At 39.8% G+C, this 11,875-nt stretch overlaps 1 long non-coding RNA gene across 3 annotated transcripts in view; it reads right to left on the bottom strand.

Moving 5' to 3' along the window:
• Positions 1–871: 871 nt before the first annotated feature.
• The window catches only part of LOC124075775 (uncharacterized), an 81,492-nt gene continuing 70,488 nt past the window's right edge, over positions 872–11,875 (bottom strand). For 2 of the 3 annotated variants that reach the window (XR_006846155.2, XR_006846156.2), the window contains exons 7-8: positions 5,384–5,687; positions 872–4,285 (exon numbers count right to left, since the gene is read on the bottom strand). This is a non-coding gene — a long non-coding RNA (uncharacterized LOC124075775). Of the gene's footprint in view, positions 4,286–5,031; positions 5,688–11,875 lie in introns of all 3 variants that reach the window. The other variant, XR_009224468.1, reaches the window with a different exon arrangement.

Here is an 11,875-nt window from a genome sequence, read left to right as displayed (position 1 = left end):
TGAAGAGCTCTGAACTCATTTCATTCTTCTTTCCTTCCCTTGTCTTCTCCCTCTTCAAAGATATTCCACAATGACTATGCTTTTCAAAATCAAGACTGCTTGAACTTTAGCTGAGAGTCATGAAATTTCAATCTTACACACAATGGCAAATACATCCTCTTTCTGCTCTCTTGGTGTCCTCAGAATAGCAACTGCCCGCATGAACAATAGGGCTCCTTTTCAGTTCTGAGGGCCCGGCCGTTGCTGACCAGCAGTGCATAGAAATAATCCTTGGCAATCCCATGGGTGACATTCCTCATTCCTTATCGCCCATGCTGCACACAGCCGGAACTTGATAAGACACCCAGAAAGAAGATAATGGCTGCTATCAAGCTGTCTAGGTAGAAATAATAATAATAACCTGTGTATGGAAAAGCAGCTGTCCTATTGTTTGGGATTTCATGAAATCCCAGAGTCAGATCCTCTCTTCCATGCCAGCCCCATTCCTGTTCCTCATGCCAATCCAATCACTTGGGGGCTTTAACGACAGGCTTTTTTTTTTTTTAATGATCTTTGATACAATAGACAAGGATACATGTAAATATCCCATCTTCATATTCAGTCACACGGTATACTTTTTTTTTAAATTTTTATTGTGGGTTGTTCAAAACATTACAAATTTCTTGACATATCATATTCCACACTTTGATTCAAGTGGGTTATGAACTCCCACCTTCACCCCATACACAGATTGCAGAATCACATCAGTTACACATCCATTGATTTACATATTGCCATACTAGTGTCTGTTGTGCTCCGCTGCCTTTCCCATCCTCCACCCTCCCCCCTCCCCACCTCTCCCCTCCCCTCCCCTCCTCTCTCTCTACCCCCTCCACTGTATAACCCTGAGGGTCTCCTTCCATTACCGTGCAATTTCCCTTCTCTCTCCCTTTCCCTCCCACCTCTCATCCCTGTTAAATGTTAATCTTCTTCTCCTGCTCTTCGTCCCTACTCTGATCTTAGTTACTCTCCTTATATCAAAGAAGACATTTGGCATTTGTTTTTTTAGGGATTGGCTAGCTTCACTTAGCATAATCTGCTCTAATGCCATCCATTTCCCTGTAAATTCTATGATTTTGTCATTTTTTAATGCAGAGTAATACTCCACTGTGTATAAATGCCACATTTTTTTTTTATCCATTCGTCTATTGAAGGGCATCTAGGTTGGTTCCACAGTCTTGCTATTGTGAACTGTGCTGCTATGAACATCGATGTAGCAGTGTCCCTGTAGCATGCTCTTTTTAGGTCTTTAGGGAATAGACCAAGAAGGGGAATAGCTGGGTCAAATGGTGGCTCCATTCCCAGCTTTCCAAGAAATCTCCATACTGCTTTCCAAATTGGCTGCACCAATCTGCAGTCCCACCAGCAATGTACAAGTGTACCCTTTTCCCCACATCCTCGCCAGCACTTGTTGTTGTTTGACTTCCTAATGGCTGCCAATCTTACTGGAGTGAGATGGTATCTTAGGGTGGTTTTGATTTGCATTTCTCTGACAGCTAGAGATGTTGAGCATTTATGATCTGCCCAGATTGAGTCAGGAGGATATAGAAAACCTAAACAGACCAATATCAATTGAGGAAATAGAAGAAACCATAAAAAGACTACCAACTAAGTAAAGCCCAGGACCGGATGGGTATACAGCAGAATTTTACAAAACCTTTAAAGAAGAACTAATACCAATACTTTTCAAGCTACTTCAGGGAATAGAAAAAGAGGGAGAACTTCCAAATTCATTCTATGAGGCCAACATCACCCTGATACCTAAACCAGACAAAGACACTTCAAAGAAAGAAAACTACAGACCAATATCTCTAATGAACCTAGATGCAAAAATCCTCAATAAAATTCTGGCGAATCGGATACAAAAACATATCAAAAAAATTGTACACCATGATCAAGTAGGACTCATCCCTGGGATGCAAGGCTGGTTCAATATACAGAAATCAATAAATGTTATTCACCACATCAATAGACTTAAAAATAAGAACCATATGATCATCTCGATAGATGCGGAAAAAGCATTCGACAAAGTACAGCATCCCTTTATGTTCAAAACTCTAGAAAAACTAGGGATAACAGGAACATACCTCAATATTGTAAAAGCAATCTATGCTAAGCCTCAGGCTAGAATCATTCTGAATGGAGAAAAACTGAAGGCATTCCCTCTAAAATCTGGAACAAGACAGGGATGCCCTCTCTCTCCACTTCTCTTCAACATAGTTCTCGAAACACTGGCCAGAGCAATTAGACAGACGAAAGAAATTAAAGGCATCAAAACAGGAAAAGAAGAACTTAAATTATCACTATTTGCAGATGATATGATTCTATACCTAGCAGACCCAAAAGGCTCTACAAAGAAACTATTAGAGCTAATAAATGAATTCAGCAAAGTGGCAGGATATAAAATCAACACGCATAAATCAAAGGCATTCCTGTATATCAGCGACAAATCCTCTGAAATGCAAATGAGGACAACCACTCCATTCAAAATATCTTCAAAAAAAATAAAATACTTGGGAATCAACCTAACAAAAGAGGTGAAAGACTTATACAATGAAAACTACAGAACCCTAAAGAGAGAAATAGAAGAAGATCTTAGAAGATGGAAAAATATACCCTGTTCATGGATAGGCAGAACTAACATTATCAAAATGGCGATATTACCCAAAGTTCTCTATAGGTTTAATGCAATGCCAATCAAAATCCCAACGGCATTTCTTGTAGAAATAGAGAAAGCAATCATGAAATTCATATGGAAAACTAAAAGACCCAGAATAGCAAAAACAATGCTAAGCAGGAAGTGTGAATCAGGCAGTATAGCGATACCAGACTTCAAACTATACTACAGAGCAATAGTAACAAAAACAGCATGGTACTGGTACCAAAACAGGCGGGTGGACCAATGGTACAGAATAGAGGACACAGAAACCAATCCACAAAACTACAACTATCTTATATTTGATAAAGGGGCTAAAAGCATGCAATGGAGGAAGGATAGCATCTTCAACAAATGGTGCTGGGAAAACTGGAAATCCATATGCAACAAAATGAAACTGAATCCCTTTCTCTCACCAAGCACAAAAGTTAATTCAAAATGGATCAAGGAGCTTGATATCAAATCAGAGACACGCCGTCTGATAGAAGAAAAAGTTGGCTACGATCTACATTTGGTGGGGTCGGGCTCCAAATTCCTCAATAGGACACCCATAGCACAAAAGTTAATAACTAGAATCAACAAATGGGACTTACTCAAACTAAAAAGTTTTTTCTCAGCAAAAGAAACAATAAGAGAGGTAAATAGGGAGCCTACACCCTGGGAACAAATCTTTACTCCTCACACTTCAGATAGAGCCCTAATATCCAGAGTATACAAAGAACTCAAAAAATTAGACAATAAGAGAACAAACAACCCAATCAACAAATGGGCCAAGGACCTGAACAGACACTTCTCATAGGAGGACATACAGTCACACGGTATACTTAAAAGACTAGAGAAGAGACACTTCACAGGAAGATTTGAAGACTAGGAAGACTTTGTAATGAATATAGGGAAGCCCACTGTTTCTTTTGAAAAGAGGTATAAACCCCAGAAGTATTCAAATGAATAGTCCAATAGTGATGATAGTCTAAAATATTGACCCTCAAAATCTCACAGGTAATTCTTAAAATACTTAAAGTGAAACTCCAATGAATTATGATACTGTGGTTACCAGCAGACAGGACAGGTCACATCTATGCTGGCTGATTCCCATTTGTCCTGAACAGAAGAGCTAAAGGTTTAGTTAGAGAAGCAGTCTGGCAGTAATGTCACTGTTCTCCTTTTCTTTGACCCAAATCACTCTCCTGGATGCAAAAAGGTCTCCCTGGGCTAAATGTGTGGCTGCTTCCTTTCAGAGAGCATTGGCTTCATCGGGGTATCTGGGGATACTACTTTTCTTCATCTGTCCACTTATCTCTAGGGCAGCAAGCCCTTCAGGGTGAATCAAGTGAAGAGAACCAAATAGATCAGTCCTTGTTTTCCCTCCACACAACACTAAAACCTACGTAAAACTTGCATTTTTATTTCTAGGGAGAGGAGACACCTCCATCCTTGAAAGAGTTAATCCATAAGGGTCCCATTGTGGTAGTGAGAAGACGGTTGGAGGAGCTCTTCCTTCTCCTGTGGTTTCTCTAAAATCATTATCACTTCCACCTGGCTGAGTTCACAGTCTCCCTGGTTCCTCTTTTAGTAAGGACTGGAAATAACCTAAGAATGAAAAGAAGGAAAAGATAAGGGCAATTAAGTGGAGAAACAGCCTTAAAGGATTTCCCACTGACCAGTCCCTCCATTCTGTGTGACAGAATTACTCTTTGAGCCAGAAATATCTCTGCCTCTGGGTGAGTTCAGTTCTCTTGGTACCCAACAAAGACACACTCAGCCAAAATCTCTCTCCTTTCTCTCTGCTGAGTGAATTTCTAGCCACAGAGGCTTCCTCTACCCTCTCCTACCTTCTCCTCCCTTTCAACAGAATTAGATCACATGTGTTTCTTTCCTCACCAAACAGAAGGGGAATTCCAAGAAAGAAAGTTAATGTGGTTTTATCTTTTGATTCATCTTTGGGAAGACAACATCAAAGTAAATAGGGAAATGCATTTTGCATCAAACATACCTGTATGTGAATCCTACTCTGATATTGACTACATGTGTGTCCTTAAATTTTCTGGGAGTCAATTTACTAAGATGTAAAATAGAGCTGTTTCTTCAGGGTTTTGTTTTTTTTTTTTTTTTTAAGGATTAAGTGCATTCATGCATTTGAATGTAAAATGTTTAACACAATGCTGATATGCAATAAGATCTGGCTAAAAGGTAGACATTGTGATTATACCTTACTTGGTTATCCACAGCCACTGCACAGAGGACTCTTTGTAAATATGTATTAAAGAGTAAATGAAAGAACAAATGAAATACTAAAATAAATATATAGTATTTATACACACATAGGATATACATACACACGATGGTCTAAATACTTATATTATCATCCTCCCTCTGAAAATCGCATTGCTCTCTGCTTTATCTGAGATCTCAAAGCAGGATGGAGTCTGACAGCCTTCAGGGAGTCTATTGGGGCGGGGGGGGGGGCTGATGCTGATCACAGAGTTTGCAAGGATTCTTCTTTCTCAAAGTTTTACTGTAAGAGGTAGCCTCCAGGAACCCATGCATTTTCTCAATGAGGGCAGAATGTGACAGTCCTTTAGACATCAAGACAACACAGGTGGGACAGGTGGGTAGAGTAACGTGCTTCTGGCCCACAACCTAAGGCCTGCAAAAGGAAGAGCACAGGTACTCAGTCTGTCCATTTACCAGGAAGAGTCATGGCAGAATTCGAGAAACCAGGAGATGTGGTCTTTAACTTGCACTTCCTTCTCTCAGTTGCTTTTTTTTTTTTTTTTTTTTTTTTTTGCAGAAGACACTGTAAATTGCAGATCTCATGCTATTCTGGAAAATATCTGGATTCAGACTTGGCATTTCTTGCATGAGACACCAAAGGAGTTAATGTCTGTCCGGTAATCAAAATCTGGCGGCTCCTCCACCACACATAATAGGCATTGTTGTTCTTGAGAGTTTGTCTGTTTTTTCTGGCAGGCTTGACTGTTTGGAACCGATTCTAAAACAGAAAAGGAAAAAGTCAGTCGGCTTTTTCTTTTTTTTCTTTCTTTTTTTGTTTACATGCACATGCAACAAAACATAAGGCTGGTCATATAACTGTTGTTTCACCAGATTTCCAGGAAAATTGATGACTTGCTATTCAAAGAAGATGATATATCAACTTAAAACGTTCTTACCAAAAGAGAATTTATTTATATATGTGCATGAAACATCCCAAACACCCTAAAGTGACTGCCTTCTCTCCATACCAAGCAACACATTACAACTATATTAGCTGGTAAGTGAACTGTGGCTGGCTGAGCCATTCATCTACATAGAAAATCCATTTTCACGATGTTATTAATGTGCTTGTTCATCAACCTTCCCAGGTCACTTGCAATCTTAAGACATGCTTGTCACTCCCACCTGATGTGCTTCCAGATGTTTTCATCTAAAACCAACATGAACATAACTTACTAAAGTTACTGATATGATCAACATCCCATTACAAAACAGACCCATCCCTCTAGGAAAGGGCAGATCCTTTTCAATTTCCAAACTGTCATAAAGCAACATTTTTGTATAAACCAAAATCATTCACTGGGTTTTCAATGACAAATTGTTATAGAAGTTTGTAAATACTTAGTTTCTGTACTCCCATTTCAGAATGAGGATCAAACTTATCCATGGACCATGCCTGATTGGCTCTAGGCTTAGTTATATTGGAGACAGACCAATATTCTAGATGAGTGTTCAAGTACCTTTTCTGTAAAGGGCCAGATGCTAAATATTTTGGGTTTTGCAACCCATACAGTCTCTGTAGCTACTCAATTCTGCTGTTTTAGAATGAAAATAGCCATAGACATGAAAACATTCATAGAAAATAAATGAATGAGCTATGTTCAATAAAACTTTATTTATAAGAATAGGCCACAGGCTGGATTTGGCCCATAAGCTCTAATGTGCCAACACCTGGATGCTAATGTGGTTTATGATAATGATGGTGATGATAGCTAACCGTTACTGACCAGCTACTAAGTGCCAGGTCCTGTCTGTTTTCCCACCATACCCATAGTTGTCCCTGTGATTGAAATACTTAAAATATCAGTATCATCTTGATCATCTTGTTTCCTTTCTCATCTCCCCATCCATCATTTGCCTCAGCAGTACCTAGATCTTAGTGACCAATCACACCACAAATCCTGATCGAGTCAGGGTCAGGGGTAGATACAGTCCGGAGTGAATACACTCACGGAAACATTTGCATATTTGTGTCTTTGGTGCTTGCTCTGTGTCACACACTGGCCTAAGCAATGGGAAACAAAACACCCAAGATCCTGCCCTTATAAAACTTAACATTTGGCCGGGTGTTGTGGCGCATGCCTATAATCCCCGTGGCTCTGGAGGCTGAGGTAGGAGGATTGAGAGTTCAAAGCCAACCTCAGCAAAACAGAGGTGCTAAGCAACTCAGTGATTCCCTGTCTCTAAAAAAATACAAAATAGGGCTGGGGATGTGGCTCAGTGGTCGAGTGCCCCTGAGTTCAATCCCTGGTACCCACCCCCATACAAAAAAAAAAAAAAAACTTAACATTCTACTAAGGAGAGGCAGACAAAAACAAAGAACTATGTATTATACTGAATGTGGGGACTCAGTGTTGGAAGAAAAATAAAGCCGAGTAGGAGAACAGAGTGACAAGGGAATGTTGCTCTTTCATCCAACTCATTTATTTCTTATTCAACTACACTCCAAATAGACCTGTAATCTCCAATGTATCTACTAGGCTTAAATATATTTATAGAATGTGTTCATAACATATTTTTTATCTATTATTTTCCCCCAGTTGTTCAGGAGAGAACACTGAGGTAGGAACTAGTTTATTTGTTGCAGCTGCAAATATTTATTAAGTGCCTACTTTGGGCCTGGTCCTGTTTTTAGAAGAGGGAATCCAACAGCTAGCAAAACAGAGATGCTCGCTCCTGTAATATTTACCTATGACCAGGGAAGTCAGAGAATAAACAAAAACCATAATAAACACACGTCAGAAGGTGATAAGTATAACAGAGAAAAGTCATCGGGGGATAAGAAGAACCAGAGTGCCTGGAAAAAGACAGATTGTCACTTAAAATAGCCGAGCAGAATGTTCTCCAGCGGGTAAGTGCGACTGCAAGAACACCTATCTGAACGTCAAGCCCTGGTGTTTAGTCAGCTCACCACCAAGTCAGCGTGTCATCCATTAAAAGGAAACACAGGATGTTCTGTGTTGAGTGTTCTATTTAAGTGCATAGAAAGAAATGTTATTCTTTCAAAGTCATTTTTGCCCTTCCTTTTCCCTTGCATGAAAGAAAATACTGCAAGACTGGCAGCTGAAACAATGCAGGGATGGAAGAGGGAAAAGGAAGGAAAAACCAAAACTGAGGGCCAGCATTCAGGCTGCTGTTTTAACAAGGATGTAACTGTGGCCCCGCCCTCCCAGGTCCCAGGACAGCCTTGCTAAAGAACCAGGGGAAAGCAGGGCTGGCAGACGCTGGGCATTTTCCATTAGTGTGCAGTTGGCTTTTTCAAACAGTAATGAGATGTTAATATAGATTTGAATTTTAATCGGATCCAACATGGGAACCGGGTGTTTTTCTTCAAATGTGAAATATTTCTAGGCTTTTAGAAAAATGTCAGCTGTATAAAGGCTAACTACTGTTTTACATATAAAACTGCCATTCTTCATTGGTTTCTCAGGAAAAATATGACGATAAAATGAAACATTACTGCAAAGATTTTTTTTTTACTTTCTTAGGAACATTAATTGTTTCTGAGGGTTTTATTTTTTATTTTTTAATCATTCTCACAAACTAAGAAAAATGCTTGTAAGGTTAAGGCAAGGATTAGGAGATTTCAGTTAATACATCGTGAAAACAGACGTAATTGAAATCTATTTTTGATAATCATAATATTAAGTTAAGAGAGCTCAAAAATTTCTTTAAAAAATGTGATACACTCAGCAGCTCGGTAGGATGAGTCAGGAGGATTGCAAGTTCAAAGCTACCCTCAGGAACTTAGTGAGACTCTAGCAACTTAGAGAGACCCCTGTCTCAAAACAAAAGATAAAAAGAGCTGGGGAAGTCACTCCGTGGTTAAGCACCCCTGGTACAAAAAAAAAAAAAAAATACAGATTTAATGCTATGTGATATGGTTTAGATGTGGTATCCCCCCAAAAACTTACATTACACAATGCAAGAAGGTTTAGAGGACAAAACCATTGGGTTATAGCCTTAACCTAAGCAGTAAACTAATTAATCCCTGATGGGATTAATTGAGTGGGAAACTGAGACAGTGGGGTGTGGCTGGAGGAAGTGGTTCATTGCTGGCAGAGCTATGGGGTATCTAATTTGTATCTGGAGAGTGGAGTCTTTATCTGCTTTCTGATCATCATGTGAGCCACTTTCCTCTACCACACTCTCTGCCATGATGTTCAGACTCACCCTGAGCCCTGAGGAATGAAGCCTCCTGCCCATGGACTGAGATCTCTGAAACTGTGAGCCCCCACATAAACTTTTCTTCCCCTAAAACTGTTCTGTTCAGTTCTTTTAGCCACAGCAATGTAAAAGCTGACTAGAACACTAGGAATACCAATAGCAATAACTCTGCCGACAAGCAAAAGGGGTTCAAAGTCAAGTCTGCTTGCCCAGAAAGGACATACTCAGTAACCACCACCCATTGCTACCAGCCTTGACAACACTGTTCTCTCTGGTATATAGTGTTACAGCTGCTCCCTCCACTCCAGTCATTTCACTAAACCCTTCCTCAGAGTGTGCTTTAACAAACCCTGACCCTGCGAGAGACGTGGTTCCCATTTCACAGATGAGAAGGATGCTCAGACGTGTGGTGTAACTTACCCAAAAGCAGACGACAAGGAAGGCTGGGTTCTAGTCCACAGGGCTTCGACTGTCAAGTCAGCACTTCGCTTGGACTTTCTCCCTTCTTATCTTTCCTACATTTCTCCCTTCCCCTCTAGTATTCTTTTCAAGGAGTATGCACTACTTTTGTAATTGGAAAAAGATCTTTTTTTGGAATATACTTATCATGCCTAGTAGCTCTACTAATCAGTTTACTGAGTTATTCAGAATAATGTCCTCTGGGGTGTTAAGGGGCATCCGGGTCCTGGGAGTCTGTCTCTACTACCACACGGGAATAAATCAAGCTATTTTTTGCATGACAAGTCTATCCAAAAATCCATTGGTCAAACAGCAGATAGGAGCTCAAGTCCATGCCCAATCCACTTCCTATCCACCCCCATGAGAATTCTCTGAAGGCCACTAAACAGAGCCTGCTGTGGGTGGAAACTAGGAGACTAGGGACAAGATTTCTGTAAACTTCCTTCATTGAACTCTGATTTGGATAGTCCTTAGAGAAAACAAAGGCAAGACCTCATGAGTGTCCACTTTTGGGGAATGTAAGCTTGATATTTTCCATCTGTGCATATATTTGGATGCCTAAACACATGTTTATAACACATAATCCTATTATTAAGCATCCAGAGTAATAAGACAAATATTCTGGAAAGAGAGACAATTATTTACTTTATTAAAGGATTTCAACATTAAAATATAAATCTCTATTGTGTTAATTTGCAAAGTAAATTGCCTGAAAATGTGAGATGTCAAATTTTCTATCTAACCCAGAGTGAACAGTCAGACTGGGAAACTAAGCATGCTGTTAACAAAGGAGAAAAAGAATGTATACATTGGAGAGGGTCACAGTAGCCCCACAAGTATTCTGATAGGCCCCTCTCAAAACGTCTTAAACATACCTCCACTTATATAAATTAAATATATTTGTTTTTGGAAATGATGCTTATCATCTATAGAAATATCTGCTAGTATAGTAATTTTGAATATTGTATCTGTGAAAGAGAATATCAGCCTAGAGGTGTCAAGTTCAAAGCAGTTGGAGTGGATTTCAACTCACATTATTTGGGCACCACAGCTGAGAACTCTGATTCTGTGGATCCAGAAGGAATTCAGGCATTGGCATTTTAATAAATCCTCTTCCAATGCCCCCAGCCACCACATATGATTCCGAAACACACCTAATTCTGAAAACCCCTAGGCTTGTTAATGTAAAATGGTGGACAGTTCCTTCAAATTTAGGGAGAGAAGGTTAATGCTTCACAGGATAGCATGAAGGCAAGGAATCATTGTTGATGTTTTCAAGATGCTAACAATTGCAGGAGAGTATATGGAAGATATCACATAGTGAGACAGAAAGCAAGAGGGATTCAGGTTCCAGGTTTGCTCTTTGTATAACAACTCACCCTCTCAAAAACTGACTACTCTGTAAAACCAGCATTAATCCTTTCCAAGGACAATGCCTCCCTCAGCCCTAATCACCTTGCACTGAGACTTACATCTAAAAGATTTCTACCACCTCAATGCTACCACTTTGAAGGCCAATCCTTCAACACTTGAACCTTTAGGGCACATGCTCAAATTATACCATGCACTGTCTTAGCTCAGGCCATCATAACAAAATAGTACAGATCGGGTGGTAGCTTAAGCAACAGATAATTATTTCTCACAGTATTTAAGGCAGGGAAATCCTAGGTCAAGGTACAAGTCAGTTGATGTCCTTTGTTAGGTCTGTCTTCCTGGATTGCAGACAGTTGCATTCTAGCTGTATTCTCATTTGGTGGAGGGGGACAGAGACAGCAATCTGATCTCTTTTTCCTCTTCTTATAAGGACACACATTTCATCATGGGGGCCTATCCTCATGGCCTCATTCAAATCCAATGGTTTCCCCAAGGTCCCTACCTCCAAATACCATCATACAGGAGGTTAGGGATTCCATGTAGAATTTGGAGGAACACAGCATCCAGTACACAAGTTTCACAGTTCTCCAGAGAAGAAAAGAGGCCAAAACCATGAACTCCAGCCAACATACTGATAATGTCAGGGCAGTGCTCCCCTCCAATGGATCATCCAAGTGAAAACTCAAACTCAATTAAGAAAATGTGAGTCCATCTTATTTAAAAAAAAAAGAAAGTTGTTGATGTCCTTTTCTACCATATCAAGAATTTGTAAGAACAGAAAATTAATGAAGGCTGAAATTCAAGATTCTAGTAAAAAAAAAAAAATCATTATTCACTTGATGACAGTTGCTTGGTGAGCGACATCCACTGCTCAAAGCAAAACATGAAAGAAAGAAGGAAGTTGTC

Source organism: Marmota monax, unplaced genomic scaffold (assembly GCF_021218885.2).
Source record: "Marmota monax isolate L192 unplaced genomic scaffold, Marmota_monax_Labrador192_F-V1.1 WCK01_AAM20220418_F8-fsc00036, whole genome shotgun sequence".
Taxonomy (NCBI): Eukaryota; Metazoa; Chordata; class Mammalia; order Rodentia; family Sciuridae; genus Marmota; species Marmota monax.
Note: the sequence above shows the minus strand (reverse complement) of the source record. Positions and strands in the feature narration are given on the sequence as shown.